Source organism: Camelus dromedarius, chromosome 16 (genome assembly GCF_036321535.1).
Source record: "Camelus dromedarius isolate mCamDro1 chromosome 16, mCamDro1.pat, whole genome shotgun sequence".
In the NCBI taxonomy this organism is placed as follows: Eukaryota; Metazoa; Chordata; class Mammalia; order Artiodactyla; family Camelidae; genus Camelus; species Camelus dromedarius.
Genome location: NC_087451.1, coordinates 38,642,724 through 38,665,848, shown reverse-complemented (window position 1 = coordinate 38,665,848; position 23,125 = coordinate 38,642,724). Strand labels below are relative to the sequence as shown.

The 23,125-nt window shown below is 51.5% G+C and overlaps 1 protein-coding gene across 1 annotated transcript in view; it reads right to left on the bottom strand.

Moving 5' to 3' along the window:
* The window catches only part of CACNG5 (calcium voltage-gated channel auxiliary subunit gamma 5), a 37,068-nt gene extending 16,418 nt beyond the window's left edge, over positions 1-20,650 (bottom strand). The window contains exon 1 of the mRNA XM_031468917.2: positions 20,501-20,650. The gene's annotated coding sequence lies outside the window, so the exon portion shown is untranslated. The remainder of the gene's footprint in view (positions 1-20,500) is intronic.
* Positions 20,651-23,125: the final 2,475 nt, after the last annotated feature.

Sequence of the window (23,125 nt, the reverse complement as noted above, 5' to 3'; positions counted from 1 at the left end):
AGAGGACAAAGAGGCATCACGACCACCCACCAAAGGTCACTGCTCTTCCTGAAAAAGAAGCAGCTGGAGAGACTGTGGCCAACACTTTATTAAGGTTCAAGGGGCCTCTTAATTGACCCGCAATGTTCCTCCAAAGGCATGGCCACAGGGACCAAGTCGAGTGGGAGAACATGGAGTGCTAGTTAAGTAGTGATAATGGTGACCATATCATTGGTATTATAGTCTCTGCAGGATTCTTCTACGTGTTACAAACGTGACCATACTGCACACACCACAATATAACCTGATTTTATTTTACTTAATATCGTCAATATTTTCTGTATTAGTAGCTACAGAATATATATTCTTTGATTTGGATATACCAAAACTGATATAACCATTTCCCTACCATGGAATGGCTAGGCTGTTTACACAAATTTCCCTATTGTAAACAATGGTGCATAAGCATCTGTATAGCTAATATTTGTGGACATCAGCAAGTATTTTCGCAGGATAAGTTTCTGCATGTGGAATTTCTGGGTTAAAGGGTATGAAATGCCTTAGCAGTCTTGGAAGTATTGTCCAGACTTGTTGGAAAGATTTCAAAGGCATTTTCACCCTTGCTACTTAAGGTCCAACATAGGTTCGCCTGTATGGACGCAGAGAACTCCAGACTGTCCCGGATGGAAGGAGACCCTCCCCTATCTCTGCTGAGAATAAAGGAAGCTTTGGAACCTGGGATCTGCTCAACCCTGATGGCTATGCTTCTACACCAACCTGCTTTTCAAGACTAAGGCTTCTGTACTATCTCTCTAGGGCTGAGCGGGGTTGAGCCTGCGCTGGCAAGGGGACCAGCAGGGGTGCAGGGGGCGAGTAGGCCATTCTCCTCTTTGAAAGCCCAGCTCTAAGTCAGGGTGTCTGCACCCCTCAGTGGCTCTGCGTCTCTGCCCATCAGCTGAGCCCATCTGGGGTGCCTGGGGTAGGACAGGAGTTCCTTTTCCTCTATTCTTTTTTTTCCCAGCCATCCATCCCTTCCATGGCTCAATGAATCAAACGATTTCAGATTCAGCTCCTGGCTGGAGAGGCACCCAGTTTGGCAAGCTGTCTCAGGATTTCATTAAATGATTCAAGTGAAGACTCTACTTCACATGGAGCCTCCTCATCTGTAGAATGGGACTGCAGTAATGCTTTCTCAAAGGGTGGCTTTGGGGACTAGTGAATTGATACGTGTTAAGGCGCTTGATAAGGGAGGGGTGTGGGGGGTGCTCCTGCTCACGGCTGGCTTAGGAGCTTGCAGATAACGGAGACCATTATTTTTGTTTCATGTGCCTGCATTACGAATCCATGCCGGGCACAAACATGTACTGAAGACTCACAGAATACGGGCGTTAGAACAGGACAGTGACGGTGATGGTGAGAAGAAGGATGACAGTTGCTACCCACTGAGCATCCCTAATCTCCTTCTGACGCCTGCCTTGCTAAGTCTCATTATTATTCTTTCCTTACATCGAGGAATCCGAGGCTGAAGATGTGGTGGTCACCCAGTTCCTAAGCAACAGAGATTCAAACCTGGGTGTGTCTGGCCCCTGACTACAGACTCTGTGCCTTTCTCCCCCATGCAGCGATGGAGACCAGCCCTGTCTTCCGTTTAATCCATACATTTAAAAAAATTCTGCCTCCTCCCTTCAACAGCACAGATGTAGGTTCTTGAGCAAGCCTGTCTGTACCTGGGAGCTTCTGTCCTGTGACTTCCATCACTCCCAGCCCTGCCTCCAGCCACGAACCCTCCCCTCCGCCCAAGTCACACCCTGGCTGCTTCGCACTTTAGGGACCACAGCAGCAGAGGAGACGCACCAGCCCACCAGCAGATGTCCTGTCCAGACCTAAAGCCAATCCTACAATGAAAGGAACCACCCCCCTCAACTTTTACCCCAACAGAAATAGATTTTTTATCTTGCAGCATTTGTGGAAACCAAAAATCCCCTTTAGAAAAGGTAGGGAGGGTTGCATGCTTCCTTTTTCCTTTAGATTCCACTTAAACAGAGGGGCGATAGGGGTTGCAAACTACATAATTCAGTGGCATGAAGTCTTAATTGTTGGCAATTAGAAGCCCGCTCGTGTGGCCGCCTCCACCCGGCTGCTGGGTGCGATAAAAGCCGGAAAGAAATGAAAAACAATTTTGTTCCTTGTGTCTTAATATGTGTAGACAGGAAAAATGTTCTGACTTGATCTAATTTTGGTGACACTGGCCATCCATCAGACCCAGGCTGCAGAAGCCCGCGGAGAGAGCTGACCCAGGGTTTTCTCCTCTCTCAGCATCCTGCTTCTCAGTCTGCTGCTTCCTTTACCTAATGGACACTCTGCCTCCCCGATTCCTGCGGGCTGACGGTTATTGGACCCAGGGAATGTGCCAGACGCAGCGCATAGCAATTTACACACGTGACTTCACTTAATCCTCGCAACAACCCTTGCAGTAGGCACTGTTATTAAGACGGGGATATTTAATACTAGTAACTTCTTCATACGGTTATGAGGACTTAACGAGCTAACACATGTAACCAGCTTAAAATAGGGGCTCCAGCCTGGCGCAGAGTGAGTGCACATAGTTCATCTTAACCGGGGTCATTATCCCACGACGGGTTTGGTGGTTCAGCCATCGGTCCAAGTTCACCCAGTTAGAAAGTGAGAGAGCTGGCATTTGAACGCCGCAATCTGGCCCTGTTACCCGCTATGCTAAACCGCCTCTCCTCCATCTCTCAGCCTGGTGGGCTGCTGAGGGAAGTTTGCTTAGCTCACCACCTTGGAAACTCTCTCTTCCAAAACGTCCAGATTCCTGACTGTCAAATGGAAATGTCATTCTGCTTTTTCCTCAACATTATTAGCCTCTTGCCCAAGATAAAAGGGCTGAGGCTTTCAAGTCTTTTTCTCTTTGGCCTTTGCATCACTTAGGTGGATGGACGAACCAGATATCTTCCTAATAAAATAGTGATTATGGAGGAGGAAGGGAGGAGGAGGAGGCCAGGAGAGGGAAGAGAAAGAGGAAAAAGAAAAGGAAGCAACTGAGTGTGTCCTGCTGGACACGCCAACCGAGTTATTCCTGGTTACACCCAGCCCCCGTCCATGCTTAGAATCAGTATTTATGTTTCAAGAAAGACATTGCTTTTTCTGCTGATTCCTCCTTCTGGGGGAAGGGAAGAAAGAGGCTGGGGGAAGCGTGGGGAGGAAAAGCAGTCTGGCTTTGGAGAAGCTACCTGGACCACACTCAGCAGTCAGCTCGGAGCCCTGCAGCGGGTGTGCCCCTCGGGAGAGAAATGCTGGCGCAGGGGGACCCTCGCAGGACGATTAACGTGGCCTGGCCATGTGACAAAGCACCAGGATGTGCTTCTATAAATAATGTCCTGCCAGCACCGTTTTCCTCTCTTCAGCACATTTTACCGTAACTCAAGATGCTAGTGATACGGAGCGCACGCACCCAAGCCTCCCCTCTCTCCGCCACCCTGTGTCCCCATCCTTCTTCCAGATACCCCAGCCCTGCCGTCTTGAGTCCCAGGCCCTGAGACAGACAGAGAGCTGGACAGGCTGCTGTGGGTCCAGGAACAACACCCACGAGCCCAGCACTCCAGCCCTCCCAACGTTAGTGCGAAAGGGAGCTGCCGTGCCAGCCGCTGGAGGGTGAGCACCTTGAGCAAATGGGCAAGGAGAGGAAAGCACAGAACAGCGTGATGTGTTTCGTTGAGGAGCTCATTCTCCGCATGAGGCGTTCTGCTTCCTCCTCCACCCACCCGCAGGACTTATGATGAACAATGTCTGAGCCAACCCGAGCTCCCCAGGGGCCTGGTTCTGAGTGCGCTGCCTCGGCCCTGGATGGTAGCCCGGCCGCCCCTGGAGGATCCTGGCACCGACCCCACAAGCGTGTGCTCCCGCACAGGACTTGTGACTCTCAACAGCTGAGAGCAAGGTGCTGACAGTGGTTTAAAGAGGCTTGAATATTTCCTGACTGGATGACAGAAATGAAGGCCTGGGAAGGAAACCAGGGCCAAGAAGAAGGGGTTTCGCCATTTGCCAGGCCCCCACCCCCAGGAGATGGCTGATGACAAGCGGGGGAGGCAGGGTTCGCTGCTCTGTATGCTTCTCAGCCAGGGACACCAGCTCACGGGCCACTGGACACGGAAAGGCACTGGTCTGGAAAAAGAAGACGAAGGACTGGCTTGAGCCCGGCTGTCCCACCTCATAACCCCATCAAGCCGGCCTGCACGCCCAGGCTGGCTGGTTTGGCTTTTTGTCCTGCCTCTGCTGGAAGAGCCGGGGTCTCTCAGAGCCTCATCAATAACACAGGGATGACTGTTTCCTTACAGAGCGGCGGTGAGGATTCCACGACGTAAAGTAGGTCACGGGCTCTCAGCAAATGCTCATCTTCATCCCTTGATCCAGAGAGGAAGCAAGGCTGCCCACTGAGGGGGCTGACCCCAGGGCGGAAAACACTCAGGGTAATGAGCCGGGGCAGGTGGGGGCGGGAGCAATGGGGGAGGAAACTTGCGTGCAGCTCAGTTTAAAACCAGCCTGGGTGACTGAACAAGGCAGAGATCGGGGTGGGATTTTGCAGGGCTGGAAGCACAGAAACCCCCAGAACCGCTAGATCAGAAAGTGCCTGCTCTCCAAGAGGTCAGGTCGAGGACTGAGAGGAGGAAAGGGAGTGGTGTCCCCAGGACCTCCCCCCGATTCCCGACAGGATGGGACAGGATGCAACCCCAGGCCTTTGTACCAGTGGGCCAACCCCTGCTGCCCATCAGAAAACTAGGGGAGTTTTAAAGAAACCCCAATACTTCCGGGTTGCTTCCAAGACCAATTACTTCCAACCCTCTGGTGGGGGTGGAAGGGGGGAAGGGATGGGGCGTTCGTGTTACTTTTTAAATTCCAACATGCAACCAAGGTTGAGAGCCACTAGCCAGCATGGGGACCCTCACAAGCCTGGAGATCTGCAGACCCCACACTCACGGCTGGATTTCAGTACAGTCTGGACTAGCCGATATGGCGGCCACTAGCCACACACGGCTCCTGAGTGCTGGACACATGGCCAGTCCGAGTTCAGACGTGCTGTGAGTACAAACACACACAGGGTTTCTAAGACGTCATGCGAGGAAAGCATGTAAAGTATCTCATTAATGATTTTCTAAAAGTATCAGTTACATATTGAAATGGTATATTGAACTAAAAATATATTCCTTTTACCTATGTCTTTATATATATTTTTAATGTAGCTTTAGAGAATTTTAAATTGTATGATGTGGTTCACATTATATTTCTGTTGGACAGTCCTAGTCTAGAGACTAATTCAAAATGTATTTTTTATAGTTCTTCTATTTGTAACTTTGTTACATCTGTTTTTTGATAATAATTTTCCTTAAACTTTACCTCGTGATTCCATCTGTATAACATTCTTGAAATGACTAAAATAGAGAAATGGAGAATAGATCAGTGGCTGTGGGGATCAGGGACCAGAGAGGGGAGGTGGTCAGTGTGGCTATAAAAGTAACAGGAGGGAACCTTGTGACGTGGAATATTCTGCCTCTTGACTGCATCCCTGACAATACCCTGGTTGTGCTACACTTTTGCAAGATGTTACCATTGGGGGAAACTGAGCAAAGGGTACATAGGCTCTCTTTGTATGACTTCTGACAACTGCATGTAAATCCACAATTTACCTAAAAAGTAAAAGTTTAATTAGAAAGAAAAAAACCACCTCACCTCTGAAACAACATCTTTCAGGCTCTGCTGGTGAGAGTATTAAGTAGTGTACCTTTTTGGAAACCAGTCTGGCAACGTGCATTGGGTGTTAACCATTTCATTTCTCTTGGTCCCAAAAATTCTACTTTTGGAAACTGCCTCTAAGGAAACAGATATAAATGTAAGTACAAAAATACACAAAGATGTGTATTCACTGTTGTCTGTAATAGCAAAATCCTCAAAACCACAAAAATGCTTTTCTGAAAGAGAAGGTTTGTATGAACTATGGTTTCTCCACTCCATCTACGATTATGTAGTCATTGGTGGAAAATGTTAAATGATAAAAAAGTAGGGTACAAAATATTGACAGCTTGCTGAATTGTAAAAAAAAAATCTGTTAGCATGTGGGGTGACAAATATAAAAATATTTGTAGTTGTTGCTTTGATAGCAGGATTATGGATGAATTTGTTTTTCTGTTTCTTTTATTATCTTTTCTACATTTTTTGACACAACATGTTTATTTTCCTCCCTTAGTCTGTTAATGAGGTAAGCTATGTGAATAGATTTCCTAATGTTAAATTGTTCTTGCGTTACTGGTGTAAATCTTGTTTTCGTTGTGATATATTGTGTATTTGTATATATATGTGGGTGTGTATAATATATTTATTTTCATATAGAGTTTGTTAACACTATATTTATGACATTAGTATTTCTATTCATAAGTGAGATTGACCTATACTTTTTTCCCAAAGTCCCGTTTAGTTTTGTCATGAAGGTTATATTAAAAACACAATAAACCATTACACACATACTAGGATGGCTAAAATTAAAAAGAGAGACAGCGCTAAGTGCTGACAAAGATTTGGAGCAGCTGGAGATCTTACACATTGCTGGTGGGAATGCAAAATGGTACCGCTACGTTAGAAGTTCTTATAAAGGTAAACATGCCCTTGCCACACAACCCAGCAATTCTACTCCTCAGTGGGACTGCAAGAGAAGTGAAAATTATGGTCACATAAAGACTTCCACTTGAATATTCCTAGGAGATTTATTCATAATAGCCCTAAATGAGAATCAACCCACTGTCCATAACTGGTGAATGGATAAACAAATCATGCTGTATTCACATATCACTATACTACTCAGCAATAAAAACAAATAAACTACTGACACATACGACGTGGATGAATCTCAAATGCGTTATGCTGGGTGAAAGAATCCAGCCACAGATACGTACTGTACGATTCCCTTTATGTGAAATTGTAGAAAAGGCAAAACTGTAGGAATAGAAAGCAGATCAGTGGTGGTATCTCCTTGGTTATTTTAAACACATTGGACTTACTGATTTTTTCATTGGGCTCTACAATCAAGTTCAAGTTCTACAATTGAGGTGCTAATATCCCCATTTGCTGTCTGTGCTAACTTCCCTGGGTAAACCATGTCCTCAGTGGTTTGTAGTTTTTATTGTGAGCTCATCTTTAGCAGGGCTTTTTTTCCCTCCGTGGGAATCCTGTGTACTCTGGGCCTGGACAAGCCCTGGAAGGCAGTTTTGAATTTGATTTAGCTGGGTGAGTTAGGGATTCTATCAGTCCAGGACCTATTTTTACAGTAAATTTTAGTTGAAGATTTCTCCCCTTTGAGGGTGTTATAAATTTCAACTTTGTATCTATGGGTAGCTCTGTCTTTGCCCTTAGATATCTTAAAGGAAAGATTTTTCTCCCCTGCCTGGAGCATCTGAACAGAGTTAACATCCTGGCAGCTTTCTTGGGCCTTTTTCACGGAGTGGTCTTAGGGGCAACTTTTGGCCTTGTCAGGGCCCAAGGTCACATCTTCCTGTCCCTGGGTGGGCATTAAGACTTTAGATTTGAGCTACTATGACCTTATCTGGGTCCAACACACTCAGTCTCCCTTGGTGTCAGTTTATATGCTCAAGGCTCGGAGTTTTGAGTTCCTTGAAGACTGCCATCTTTCTTATGAGGCAACTATGTATTTAAAAATCTTCCTAAGTGCTGGCAGTTGGGGTATATGTTAGCTGAGCATGCTCTGTTGCCAAAACTGGAATTCTCTAACTCAGTACCTACTTTTCATTGCCCTTTTTTTCCTAGGAGTGGTACCAAAGAGCTCCAACACCCCCAGCCAGCACTATGGAGTCAGGAAGAGGAGGGAAGACTGTCTTTTCTTCTCTGAATTTCCCACCGTGCTAAAACAGGCACAAATTATTTTTCCGATTGAGGTGTGTGGGTATGTGTGCATATACACTTTCATTTAAAGGTTAACAAAAGATGACCTATATATAAAGAAAAAAATGTATTTTAAACCAGAGCAGCTTCATGACATAGGAAGGCTGACAGTGAATTCCCCCCACGCCCTCCCTGAGACAGCCTTCCTGCTTCTTCCTGGGGCATCAGCCAGCCAGCCCCAGGCTTTTGCAATGTTCTATTTTTGTTTTCATTATTTAACTATGTCCCATATACATGGCTAAGTGGAGTGCTCCTATAGCTTAATGGACAACTGACCTCTGTCCGCAAATTCCCAAGAGCTCAGCAGGCCACTCATGGGGTCCTTGGGCAACTTACTCCAGTCAATTTCAGTCCAAGGCTGCAGAGCAGGGATGGGGATGGGACTGCCCAGGGGAGACCCAGGAAGGGGTGAAGCAAGTAGCACACACCAGAAAGGGAGTGCTGAGGACAGAACTGCAGACCTGTGGGCAGTGCGCACTTGTAGCTTGCGCTCAGGGGATGAGCGGCTGGAGGCTGGCTGACCATCAACTTGTTTTTGCACCTCTACTGGTTTGCTTATGATTTACTGAACTCAGCTCCTGACCTGGCTGGCTAGGAGCTATGCTGAGATCCACCTTTTGGAGGATTAAGGGGTTTTAATTCTTCTTCCTCATCTCCTTTCTTAAGTATTTAATTGCTAGACCTTCCCAGTGATCTCAACTGTATCTTCTGACCATCCAACCCCATAAAGGTCACACACTTGGGAGCTTGGAAAACAAATGGGTGAGTCATCAGGCAAAGAGGGAGAAGCCATGGGGCAGGAGTGTTTGTTGATTGACTGATTGACTGCATTGACCTTGACCCTGGCACTAAAGATGTTTTACTAAATGCTTTCATATGGATTTGTGACCTCATTAGATACCTCCATCAAGCCTGGGATGATGCTGTTACGGATGGAAGGATCCATTCTGCAAGTGAGAAAACTACAGCTGAGACAGGTGTCCTGCCCAGGGAGGCTAGGTAGGGCAGGACCTGAACTTGCGTCTTCTGAAGTCCAGGCCTCTGCCTGTGTTCACCCCATCCACCCCACTCAGCCTTCTGTACCCTCAGCTGCCTCTCTGAAACCTTTTTACAGGACATTGCTCCATATCCCCTGGGCAGCCCCACCTGCACCCCTGCTCTTCAGCCTTGGACTGAAATTGACTGGGGTGCGGTGCCTGAGGACCCTGTTAACAGCCTGCTGAGCTCCATGTGACTCGGGCATTTGCAGACAGAAATCAGTTGTCCATTAAGCTATGGGCTTATATCTGCAGGAAAGGTGGGCTCGGGGCTGTGGTAGTGGTCCTGCTTCTGTTTATATGACCCCCTCCCTCATCAGCCCACCCAGCCGGTGACCTGTGTACAGGCCCCACTGAGAAGGCCCCAGCATCGCGAGCAGAGAGGAGCCAGGACACCCCAGTCAGATAAATGCATGGCCCGTGCACATTGATTGAGAACTTGTTGTCAACCCCAGTGCCAGCAGGCGATAGCTGGCCATTAAGGGAGCACCACTGGGTTCACCCAGCTTCAAGATCAATTAATATCAAAACCGTAGCGAACATTTTTTCCATCCTGCCTCTGCAGAGGGAAATAAAGCACGGGAGCCACAATATAGAGACATCATTCTTCCTTATTGATTTCCTCCACTCCCTCTCTGTTCCCTCCGGATTGGAACGTCTGTCTCCCTCCTGATGAATGTGTTGTTGTGGAAAGGATGAAGAACACGCATCGTCCGAGGGGCCCGGGGACCCACACTGGGCACAGGCGGAAGGGGGTGAGGTCAGCCAAGGGAGGGAGGCAGGATGGGCCCGCCTGCACTTAGGAGGCAGCAGAAAAACTGCCGCAGGCCTCCCGCCTCTGCCTCTGCCTCCCGGGAGAGGCGGGAGGCCTGGGAAAGGGCCAACCCAGCCTGGATTGGCTCCAGGGGCCCCCGATCCTGAGTCCTGGGGATTACACTAGGGAGTCCAGGGCTCTGTTCTGGGGTCTGCCTGGGGAAGGCACCCTGCAGACATAAAAATTCCTACCTGCCTTGGGCTCAAATACCTTCAAAGCTGAGCTGAAATCCAAGTGGTACAAATAGCATTATCAGCCAGTAACACTTTAGTCTGAATTAGTAGGCAATTCATGCACAGGGCCCAGTTCACACCTGGCACTGCCATAACCTACTCTTAAAGTCCAGCTCTGGCCTTGGCCCTCCAGCCCCCCAACTTTTTTGGCATCAACTGTTTTTCCAACTGTGTGCTCTCAGCTGGACATTTTAGTTAACCCTGCAGGGCCTCCATCTTCTCATCTGGGCATCTGAGATAATACCCCTTCGTAGAGATGCCAAGACAATGAAATACAGCAGTGTATGTGGGGCTTGGTACAGTTCCTGGCACATGGCAGCTGCCCCCACCCCAAGCTTCTAGAAGTTTCTTATGGGAGTGGGATGAGATGGGGAGGTAGGGGTGTCTGCAGATCTGGAGCAACATCCTGTAGAAAAGTTTCAGAGGCAGCTGAGGGTGCAGAAGGCTGAGTGGGGTCCTGATCCACCATGTGCCTGTGACAGTGCTCAGAGCTGGGGACTCCGAGGTGGGGCGCCAGGCCCAGCCCCCACCCTCAGAGAACCAAGTCCAGGTTTGCTGAGCCCCTAGCCTGGGGTCCTTCTCTTCGCATCCTTGAGGGCAGTCAATGCCCCCAGATCAAAGGAAGCGGCATTATTCATAATAGCCAAAAGGTGGAAATAACACAAATGTCCATCAACTGATGAATGGATAAACAAAATATAGTATATCCACACAATGGAATAAGATGCAGCCATGAAAAGGAAAGAAGCTCTGATACATTCTACAACATGGAGGAACCTTAAACATACCACACTAAGTGAAAGCAGCCAGACACAACAGACCACCGATTGTATGATCCCATTTATAATATCCCAAGCAGGTAAACGTATGGAGGAAGAAAGCAGACAAGTGGTTGCCAGGTACTTGGGGAGGAAGGAAGGGGGAGTGACTGCTTAATGGGTGCATTTCCTTTTGGGGGGATGAAAATATTCTGGAACTAGACAGTGGTGACAGTTGCACAATATTTTAATGTACTAAATGCCACTGAAATCTGTATTTTAAGATGGTTAAAATGGTAGATTTTGTGTTATATATATATATTTTACCACAATAAAATCCCTACAGATTGCATCCATTTATATCAAAAATATGATTCACCACAATTTAAGGAGCATATACCAAAAGTGTGTGCATATAAGCAATTATTGGGGGGGGGGTTGCCAGGGGCTGGGAGGGGATTAAATGTGAGGTGATAGCTCAGTAAACTCCAGCTTTTACTCCTTGTGTAAGAGAACTCCACTCTGCTGGCCACACCCTTTCCACACGTCCCATCGTCTGGCATCCCTGAGACGCAGGTGGGATGGGTTTTTAAGGTCTTGCACATTGTGTACATTGTGGAGCAGGCGATGCACTGCCTCCTGGAGCAGCCTGACACCCAGGCACAGGACTCTAGAATTCGCCTTTCATGCCTGGTAACTGACCCCTGCCAGGGGGCCATGATCAGTACCGGCAAACACAAGGTCTGTGGGTCAGGGCAGATCCACAAAGGGCAGAGGAAACACCAGGCAATGATTTCAGAGACCAGTGGGAGGGAATGCTGTCCAACAGCAGGCAGTGAGCACCCCCTGGGGAGTCCTGGTCTATGGGGTAGGGGAGAAGGAAGAAATGCTGGCCGTGCTGGGGACAAGTCAGCTGATGTGGGGAGGGGTGATGCCGCAGAAGCGCAAACAAGGGCCTGGAGCTGGGAACATCTGGGAGGAGGTGACACCTGAGCTGAGTCCTTCACATCCCCTGGTCCCTGTCTGGAGAAGCGTTTGGGTTTTAAACGAAGGGAAGGAGAAGGGAATTTTGGAAGAGTTGGACCCTGTGCCCAGCGACTTGGTTACATTTTCCTTGTACAAATTCCAAGGGTCTCAGAAGGCAGGTCAGGCTCCTTGGGTTCAAATCCTGGCTCCACCATTTATGAGCTGGGTGACCAAAGGCAAGTTACCTGAACTTTCTGTGCCTCAGTTTCTTCATCTATAAAATACGGTTCATGACCATGACCTCCCTGAGTTAGATAAGGCCAGTGGAGCACTGAGCATGTCCCAGGGTTGGACATATGCGCAGGAGCTACTGTCATTGTACCCACTCCCTTTATACTTGCCCGTGGCTTTGGGGCCAGGGTCACTGACGAGATGGTCTATAAGGACCCGTTGGCCTCCTTCTTTCCCAGCCACAGACTTCAGCAGAATCCCACTCAGGCATCATGGAGAGGGTGATGGGCTCTGTGTCCACAGGGCTGGGAAGACAAAGCAAGTGGCCACCGTGTACAGAGCACCTCTTGCTGCTGCTTGACGTCGCATGAGGTCTGTTGTCTCCCTTTTAGTCTTCTCACTGCACCAGCCCTATGTGGAACTCTCTCCCCTTCACTTTAGAATTAAGGAAACTGAGGCTCAAAGAGGTAAAATAACTGGCCCAAGGTCACACAGAGCAGAGCGGTCGAGCTCCAATCTGTCCACTGCCCATGGTTACAGCCCCACGCCAGTGCTTCCCGCCCACCCTGATTCCTGGACATGACAGTGAGGTGTATCTCGTAAGGATTAGACAGCAGGAGGCTTATGCAAGACTTCACACACAATCAGCACCCGATGAACATTAGCTTCTATAACTACCTGTGCGGCCAGCACGGCTGCCTCCTCCTGGCGGGAGAACGACCCAGGGACCTGTGCTCCCCAGGGGGTCTGTCTCTGGGAGGGCCAGTGCAGATCTGCCGCCCGGCTCATCATCTCAGGACCGCACGGTGTGTGGGTGCCCCCCCCCCAACCTAGGCTCTCTCTCCCAATCAGGATCATCCTTCCTGCCCAGCTGTGCCCTCCCCCACAACCCCGTGCCAAGTTGCAGAGAGAATTCCTAGGGCAGCTGTTGGACCTCTGCTTGAAAACCCCTGCTGGATAAGCGATTCCAACACCGGCTTATTCCAGGGGCTCCTGCCTCCCCCAGACTCAGGACCAGGCTGGCATCTGGCTCCTGCGTAGGCAAGAGCGGCACCCTCCACACGACCTCTGCTCCGGTGCCAGCTGCCTCAGTGTCTGCCCTCAGGCACGGGCCTGAGTCTATGGCACACTGTCTCCCTCCAAGGAGGGCTCATGGAAGTCCAGCCTCTGGAGCAGGAACGCCTCCTGCAGCATCCCTGCTAGGCTGTGACCCAGGCGGCCTGGGCTTGGCCTCTGGGAACATGGGAACCCCCCCGCCTCACCTCATCAGGCGACAGCACCAAGTGAGCAGAACTTTGCCCGAGATAATGCCAGGGCTGCTCCCAGTAACTTCTTTTTCCTGCCAATTCAGATTCTGCTCCTTGGAATTACACACAACGGGGCCCAAATGTTCTGCCATAAACAGGAACCATTTCAATGACAAGAAATTAAAACAATAAACAATGAGGGTCATTAAAACTTCAGTCCCCCTCCTTCCAAAATGTAGCTCTTGAAATGTCCAGTGTCCCCTCTCCGCTCCAAGTCTTGTCTCCCCCTATGGCCTGCACTTGCTCAGGGAATGGCTTGCAGTGGCACAGTGAAAACTTGCCCCTTTTAGCTTTGCAGAGACCTAGGTTCCATCCCTGCTTTGCCACTTATCCACCACGTGGTTTCAGGCAAGTTGCTTTCTGCCTCTGAGCCTCTGTTTCCTCATGTGTGCAATGGGCATAATAAAGCCCTCTGCCCAAGACTGTTGTGGGGATTTAATTAAACACTGCAAGAAGCAGCAGGTACAAACCAGATGCCGCAAAAGTGGTGGGGACTATCTTGAACCACTATCTTCTGAAAATGTCCGACATCAGTCTCTTTCCATTGGCCTGACACGTGGGACTGAAGACAGTACTTTAGAAAATTACACAGCCTGCTCCTGGGCCCTCTGTCCCACTCACCCTCTGGCCTGTCTGCCTGCCCATGGCCCCTGCCCTTTCTTCAAGCACTGCCCCTCTGTCCTGGGAGCGGTCCCCAGAGTCGCACACAGCTGACTGGTGTGCTCATACCCTTTTAAGGTCAGATCGGCTTCCTGGGTCTTCCGTGGCCCGTGGTCTGCAGAGGACACGAGCCGAGGAGCCCTGAGGTTGGAAGGGCTCTGAGAACCCCAGTCCTGCCTCCTCCCTAGCTCTCATTCCAGGTCCTCGTGAAATCAGACCTCAAGTGCCATCCTTGGGCTCTAGGACATGCCTGGGGCCTCTCCATCAACTCCTCTCTTCTGCTTGAGCTACTTGAGCAGAAGGAGCCCTCAAGCTTTGGCCCCTGAGAGACCTGGTTCAAATCTCCAACTGCCACTTACTAACTGGGTGACTTGGGTGGGGGGTTCAGCCTCTCTGAGCCTTGAACTTCTCAGCTGTCAAGTTTGTTCATGACCAAAAAAGTTTTTTAAAGACCCCACTCACCCCAGACGCTCCCTATAATTTTATTACTGTCATCTCCATTTTACCAAGGAGGAAAGCTGAGGGAGAGCAAGGAGCTTGGTCGAGGTCCCTCCGCAGTGAGTGGTGAGGCCAGTGCAAACCCTCCAAGGCCGGCGTGCAGCACCCCCGCCCCCCACCGCCCAGCATCTGTACATTTAAGGATGCTTCTGCAGACCAGCCGCTAAACCCCGCTGACAGTGCGGGTGGGGGGCATGGCAGGTGGTTAGTGGGGTAGAGGGGGCCAGGAGAGTGAAGGCGCCCCTAAAGCACACAAGGGAAGTGGCACCCTCTTCTGGCCGTTGCTTTTTGCATAACGAAGCCGCCTTTGATTTCCGTGTCCCTCCCTCCACACCTCCCGCTCACTGGTGCCTTGTGTTCAGTTTTTTTTTTCAGAGTCAAGGCCCTGTTGGGCTCTAGAGGGACTTGCCTAAGGCCACACAGTAAGAGTAGCTGGGCTTCAGCCCCGGTCTCCTGATGCCCACCCCTAGGCCTGGGCTGTTCTCCTTGACTCTCCTGCCTCGGCAGCGGAGACGCTGCTGGGCAGGTGCAGAAAGGGCCGTCCACCCATTCTGCTCTTCTTCAAGTGAATCAAAGATTCCAGCAGTGAGAGTTCGGGGTCTTCTGCAGGGTGGGGCCTGCCTGGTAGAGTCAGAGGGCCTCGGACATCCCATCATCCCGGGAACCACAGACCACGGGGAAGACAGAGCCACCTCCGACAGCCACTTGCCCAGGAATCGGACGGGGCAAATTCACAGACACACCACACCCCGTGGGGCAGATATACACACCTCCTGAGCGGGGCTTCACACCCTCTCGAGCACATGTCCACACACCTGTGTGGCCGACAGTCCTGAAAACGTCCTTCCTGGGGTCTCCCATCACATGCCCAGGGAAGACGTCCCTGCGCACGCGTGGACGCGTTACCAGGGAATCATCTGCCCCTCCCATCAGGGCTCCTCTTTTCTTAGCTGTCAACTCTCTGGGGTAATTTCTTTCCCCGAGTCCCCTATGGAGTTGAATCAATCATTTTTAAGGGCAGCCAGTGTCTTCTCTGGGGTAATTTCTGAACCTACCGTTCTAGTTAAGAACCTATTTCTGACATGAAAAAGTGAGAACTTGCCAGTGGATTCACTGAGACTCTCTAATGCAGAGTCTTGGGGCCTTAGGAGTCACAGAGTCTTGTGTCGGCCGCCCCAGCACCTGCTCGACCACACAGCAGGTCTGGAGCTTGAGCCCCGCTTAGCTCCCAAGAGGAGCCAGGCCAGCATCCTTGGAGGAACTGGGCAGAGCCTGGCCCCGAAGGCCCTGGGAGATGGTGACTTGGAAAGGGTGATCCCTCCTCCCCAGCTCTCGGGGCCAGGGAGGGAGAGGGAGCATTTAACTTCCCTGACCTCTGGAGATTTCGGCTTTGACCTCACCAGATGGTGTTGCTGCAGCTCAGCGAACAGATGCACGAATCCGGAACAGGAGCCAGTGGCCGAGGCCGGGAGGAATGGGGGGTGCTGCCTGCCCTCTGGCTTCCTGCTGGCACAAGAGCACGGACGGACTGGCAGGCCCCACGAGAGATGGCACAGACAGACAAGGGGACAAAGGACAACGCACCACTGCCTACAGAAACCGAGGCTAGTCCAAGGCCACACACAGCTAGGAAGTGACTGGGCTAGGATTTGAACCCACTTCTGTGTGTCTCCAAAGTCCTAGTTTTAGGATAAGACAATAGAGCACGGACTGCTCGAGCTCATGTCCCAGTGGTACCCCCCACATCACTTGGCATTTCTGGGCTTTGAAACATGACGTAAGGAAATAACACCCACCTTACAGGACTGCTGCGAGTATGCATGGAGAAACACTTGGGGCGGTGTTTGCACCGAGCAGGTCATGAGTGCACTCTGGCTCTCCCTTACACTCACAGACAAAGCTGATGTCCTCGCAGGGCCCTCGTGCCCAAGGAAGCTCCTCGGACTGCTCCCCACCCAGCCACGCCCACCGCCTCCTGTTCCTGCACTCTCTCTCCCTACTGCTTGGAAGGCCCTGCCCCCAGGTCTCTGCTCCTCCTCCCCTCCTTCCTGCCTCTGCTCTAGTGCCACCTCACCAGGGAGGCCTCTCTGAGCCCCCTTTGAAAATGACACCTGGGACCCCAGCACACTCTAAACCCCAGCCCCGCCTTGTCTTTCTCTGTAGCATCTGCACCACGCAGCCAGCCAGCTAGTTTCCTTCTTTAGCATATGTGTTGCTCGCCTCCCCCTTTGGAATGCTTGCTTCTAAGGGAACAGGATGGGATTTGGTCTATTTTGTTCATGGTTGTACGCCCAGTGGTTCTCAATAGTGGACGACATTGGCTCCCAGGGGACATCTGGCCATGTCTGGAGACATTTTTGGGTGTCACAATGGGAGGAGGGGTGTTCCTGGTATTTGGTGGGCAGAGGACAAGGAGGTTTCTACAGTCCTACAACACACAGGAAACCCCCCAATCCCTCACCCAAATGCCAATGGTGCCACAGCTGCATCCCTATTACTGACAACAGTAGCCAGCCTGTACATAGTAGGTGCTCAATAAATGATTGATGAGGAACAAAAACTACTACTATCATTGTTGTCACCATTATTATTATTTAAGGACAGATACGGTTGAGAGTGATCTTTAAGGATAGTCATCATTTAGGAGGTCACTGCCAACGGGTCGTCCTGGTGACCTATAACTTCTTCCCTCTGACCTGAGCTCCGCCCTCAGCAGCACCCACAACGGGCTGCCCACGGGGCATGGCTGGGCCATCGTGAGGCAGGACCAGTCCATGCTTCAGGCCCACTGAGAGCCTAAGCGATGTCAGCCTGCCCCTCCTCCCGGCAAGCCTGCCGTGGGCTCCTTCAGCGGACACCACCAGTTCTCACCCCCACGTCCCCCCCCCCCCCCCGGAAAACTCAGGACCGTGTGCCCAGCTGGGCCAGGAACCACTTCCACGAGCCTTTTAGATGATCCCATCCAAACCCTGCACCCCTGGGCCTCCCACAGCCCAGGAGACTGAGTGAATTACGACCCTGTTTTGCTCTTTTCGCGATAAGGTCATGGGAGGGGTGCGGGATGTGCAGGGAGGCAAAGGCGCTGAACCCTCTGCCGGCCCAGCTCCGCCCAGGCCTCTTGCAGACCAATAAATTACCACTGACAGTCTCACCAGCGCGACTAGCCCGGGCTCTTCCCCTGCAGAGAACACCACCAGAGAACACATTAAGCACCATGTGGCTGTGTTCTCAGGGGACGGGAGAACAGTTGGAAAACGGAGGCCGCTTCGGCCTAGGGCCTAGTTCACGGCCCCGTCCCAGCCACAAGACTGGAAGGCTCCTCCGCCCCTTTGGCAGGCCGCCCACCCCACAGTCCCGCTGAGAATTCCCACTTGAGATTCACAACTGTCCCTGCCTGCCGCTTGCCCCCCGCCCCACCTCCCCAAGCTCTTCCTTCTCCTGGGGGCCTCCTTGGGCTCACAGCTGATCTGCAGAACAGGCTGACAAAGTACCATTTCTCTCCCACTCTCTGCACCTTTTTTTTCCTCCCCTCTCCCTCTCCCCTCACAGGTCCTGAAAGCTTTTAAACAAGTCACTGATGCTAAGGTTTAGCAGCTGACTTAACTGGGTACAAGGCCGTCAGCAGAAGGAATGAGTCTCTAATGGTGGAATATTAGGCAGCAGACAGCTAAGCTTGGGGGAATAGGATGATTTTTGGTGGGCAGGGGTTCTCCTGGTGTCCCTGAGGTCACATGGAGCTGGCTCCAATTCTGCCATGGAGGAAGGCTGACCCAAAAACCCAGGATGGAATGAAGGAGCAGGTGTGTGCCCAGTGACCACCCGGGGAATGAGCCAGGAGGCTATGTGGGACAGGCCCAGGACACTGATGGCTATAAGCCTGAGTCAGAAGTGCCAGCTCCCCCAGAGGTAGGGCTGGGTGGAGACTGGGTTCCGACTCTCCTATCCGTGCTTTCTGCTTATCCAAACTCAATCTGTGAGCTATCCTGATGCAAAAACTCATGCCGCCCCCTCCACCCCAATCCACAGCTCTGAGGATGGCATGCGGGATCCTGGCAGCACAGTCATCGCTCAAGTCCTGTGTCTGAGGTCAGGCTGGGGGCTGGACGAAGCGGAGAGGACCGGCCCTGGTCATGTCCAGGGAGCCCAACACTGACATCTGTGTCCTCGATTTATACCACACCTCTGGCCTCGGTCTACAGATGAGGAATGAGCCTCTGTGACTTGGCCCAGGTCACACAGTCAGTGACCCAGCTGGGGTCAGAGCCCACATTTTCCACTGTGACATAAGGCTTGCCTCCTTAGGCCAAATGTGACCAATTCAGGCAATCTTCCCCAGCTTTCCTCTCCCCCACACTACGTCATGGAACTTTAATTCATAGCCTGAGAATGACCGAGGTCTCAAAGCCTGCTGCCAGCTGGGGGGCGGCAAGGGAGCCAGGGTGTAACCCACCTGGATGCCAGGTGTCTCACAAACAGGATGTGTGTGGACAGGGCAGCCCTGGCTCTAGCCTGCCCCTCAGGGCATCCACAGCCTTCCACACCTTAGAGGGAGGCTGAAGTCTGGGGTGGAGGATGTCTCAGGTGCAGCTACAATTTTCACCCTTTCTAAGCACCCTGGGAATTGACCCATGATGAGATGTCCCCAGATATCTCCAGCTGCCAAATTAGCAGAGGAATAAGACAGAGCCAGGCAGGCAGGAGACTCTGGGAGGGAGCGCTGGCTGGGGGGTCAGCAGAGAGGTGCAACCAACCTGTCACAAAGATGCCCGTGGTCCTGAGATGTCCTGAAGGCAGGACATCAGATCTGAGCCAAAGTTCCCCCACATCTACTTCCAGTGCAATCCGGGCTGTTAATTATTCAAGCCCTGAGGATTGTGGAGAAGACAGAGTGGGCCTGCGATGGCCGAGAGGGAAGGTCCTATCTTGCGCTCCCTGGGACGGATATGGAGCAAGAAGAACCAGCACCGCTGACAGCTGGAATGTGACTTCTATTAAACTAAGACAGGCTCCCTCTTGGAGACCCCCTCCTGGGTCCTGCCCTTGTCCAGTCGCTGATAATTCAGCATAAAGTGGGCGAATCCCTGCCCTTTCCTGAATGAAAGCGTCCTCAACCATAAAAAGGGACACTGATGTGCCTGGCAGGTCCTAGGGGCCAGTGAGAGCACACTGCCCCACCACTGTGAGCAGGCACCAGGTCAGCACTGGAGGGGCGCAGAATATGAGCCTCTTCGGCCCCCAACCAGGTTCCCAGGAATTATCTCTTCAGTCCCTTTCAGTCCTGGGAAGTGACAATCTGACTTCATTGAAAATTTTTAGTACACTGCATCTTCATCAGTTGCCAAATTAGGATGAGGGCAAAGAGACAGGTCAAGTCATTAAGATGAGGAGTGAGGCTTTGGAGTGACTGAGGAAATACTTCGGTGCGTGCCTGGCGGGTGGATGTCTTACACTCAGCATTTGCCTGCAGATCCCCCAGAGCCACCACCCCTTTCTCCCCTGTGAGATCGTCTCTGAGCTGTGGCATCCAGCAGGGACACTTCCTCCTACCCAGCAGGACCGGGCATCCTTGCCATCCCCACAGCCAGGCGGGAGGCGTCCTGGGACAGTCGGTCGGACCGCTGGGGAAGTGAGGCCACTCTGCAGGTGGACAGCCTAGCTCAACAGGTGGTGGTGGGCTTCCCCTTCCACGCTATACAGATAATTGCTGCCAGTCCTATTGAAGTTTGTCGTGGGAGTCTGTCCTCCGCTTTGCAGTGGGCAGCCCAGCAGCGTCCACAAAGAGGGGGTGTTCATCACCTCCTTCGCACATCCCCAAGACAGACAGAGAGACAGACAGACAGACACACACACACACACACACACACCCCAACCCTACCCCTTTCTTCACCGCGATGGGCTAGGATGCCAGCACGCAGGGGACAGTCTGGCCCCAGCCCCTGGCCCCACGGTAACGGGGAACGACCCGGCGCAGTGGCCAAGGCTCTGGCGGGAAATACTCTGTGGGGCCCCCAGGAGGGGGGCGCGGGTCTCTCCCGGTCTCCCCGGCTCTTACCTCGCTGGACCCGCAGGGGCACCTGACCCTGTTCGAACGTCCCTCGCGGGCTCGGTACCGCGCCAGGCACCCGGGGGCCCCCGCCCCGTCGCGTCCGCACGAACCGCTCCGCGCCAGTGACCGTGGCTGCCACCGCCGCTCGCGCCGCGAACTCGGGGAGGGAGGGGAAGGCAGGGGGCGGGGCCGCGGGCGGGGCCTCCCCACCCCTGCGCCACCCCTGCGCCTCCCCGCGCTGCGAGCTGCCGGCCGGCTTTGGGACCCTGCGGACGCCGGGTTCCACCCCTGGAGGTGAGCGCATCTGGGGGAAGCACCTAGGTGGGGTTTGCAGGTGGAGAGCTGGGGGCTGAAGTAAGGGAGAGGAGGCTTTGGGAGGTCGCACAGAGCTTGGCTGGGATGTCCCTGGCTTGAGTTAGACTTATCTTCAAATCTCAGCTGCTGCTGCTCCGTTTAATCATATTATTATCATCATCACCAAAACAACACCCCACCACCATCAGCTAGTATGTAGTGATCACCTCCTGTGCCCCGAGCACTGTTCAAAGCACTTTGCACCGATGAAATCATCCCTCCCAACAATCCCATTTTATGCATGAAAAGACTGAGGCACAAAGTCATGAAGTGATGTGCCTGAGGACAAACGGTGGAAAATGGAGGAGCCGGGGCTGCAGCTCAGATCTGTCAGGCTCCCGGATCTGTACTTTTGAAAACATCACTATGCTTTCTTTCTCTGTGACATTAGGTACATAGTTTGCCCCTCTGAAGTACAGAATGGAAATATGTGTACAGTAAATGATAGCAACCCCAATTTTTTAATTTCTTCTTTCTTCAGTGTGTGTGTCTCCTTGATTCTCTGGGCTCTGGACACCCAGTAGGTGCTCAATAAATGTTTGTTAATCTATGAGTAATCTGAAAGCTGCAGCTGGAGCCAGGGTGGCCTGTCCAGCCAGGTTGGATGGTAGAAGCCAGCAGTTAACTGTTTCTGGCCTGAACACTTGCCCATCTTCATTTCTCTGTAATGACAACCTGACTGACATCCTTGTCGTACACGCTTGTGTGGCTTACTTGCAGACCAGCAGCGTCTGCCCTCTGCTATGAACGAGCAGGGTCACCCTGCAAGGATGAGATTCCAGGAGGTAAGCCTGGTCAGCCAGGCCATGGGGAGCCTCCACTGGAAGGTATGTAAAATCTCTATAGACCATGAAGTAGTCAAATACATGGAATGTGCATATGTTTGAGGGCAGAAGTAAGATAATGAGACATCATCAATGAACATATTTGTTGAAAACTGTAAGACAGCAGCCCCGCCAGAAGCCCTTATACTGCTAAAATCTCCTGACCTGGATGTCATAGGACATTGTCACATGTGAATGGGGTCATGAGGAGTTGAGACAACCTAAGGTCTTTGGAAAGAATGCACCAGGTTCCTATTCACAGCATTTTAGGCCTGAAAATTTTTCAGCTTTCTCTCTCTTCTCCCACCTTTCCCATGAGTGTTCCTTCCTACCTCCCAGAATCCCCTAATGGAGAGGCTTCTCACCCCACTGAAGGTGTTCACATCTCTCAGCTAGGACGGATTCGCACATTTCTCAAACTCTCAACCCTCATCACCCCTAAACTCTAGCAAATGTGTAGTTTCTTCTGCTTGGCTTGTCCTCTTCACTACTTGGAAAACTCCTATAGATCCTTCAAAACCTTATTCAGTTTGCTCCCTCTGACCCAATAATTAACTTTTCTTTCCCTCAGTCTGGCCCAGGAGCCTCTTGACTAGCTCTCCCTTGTTTAGCAATGGTGAGTTTATTGTCAGTCTCCCCAGCTATGCTTGTGAGTGCCTTGAAGGCAGAGGTCTGGCATATAGTAGGTGCACAGTTAATGCACTGCTGAATGAATGAATCTAAGTAGGATGAATTTCCCCAAGACTGAAGTTGTCAAGTCAAGGGGAAAACCACCCAGCAAAAAAACTGGTGGAGCTGGATGAGTGATACGAAAAGATGAAAAGTGGGCATAGCAGCCAAGAGATGTGCTTTTCTCAAGATCTGCATTTAACATTCCCAGCAAAGGCCAGAGGCATTTCACCAGGATAATGTTTGCACAAACATCTAACACAGGGGCTGGCAACAGAAGTTAGTTTCCCTTCCTCTGATGTGGTCTTAAAGATGAAGAGAAGGTCACCAGCTAGACAAAGGGACAGGAAGGCAGTTTCAGGCAGAGGGACTAGCACGGGCAAAGGTATGAGAACATCAGTTACACTCAGGGAAGTGCAAATGGTCTGGGGCAGGTTGGTGGTGGAGAGCGGAGGAAGATAAAACTGTGCAGCCATGTGGCGCCCAGAGTGAAAGGCTTTTTGTGTCTTTTAAAGAGTTTGGACCTCAGGCTTGGAGGCCTGTGAGCAGAAAACCCCAGGAAGGGAAGGTGGGTGGGCACCAACACCAGCGTCATTATCCGACAGTCGGCTGGGGGCTAGTTGAGCTAATGAGACAGGCAGAGGATGGCGGCGTGGGCGGGAGACCTGCTTGCCAATACAGCTTGTTTGAAACGCTCACTGTAGACATGATGGGGAAATGTTGTAGGTGTTAAACCCAGCAGCTGTGCTCAGGGACCTGGGGACTCCGGGCCTGATGAATAATG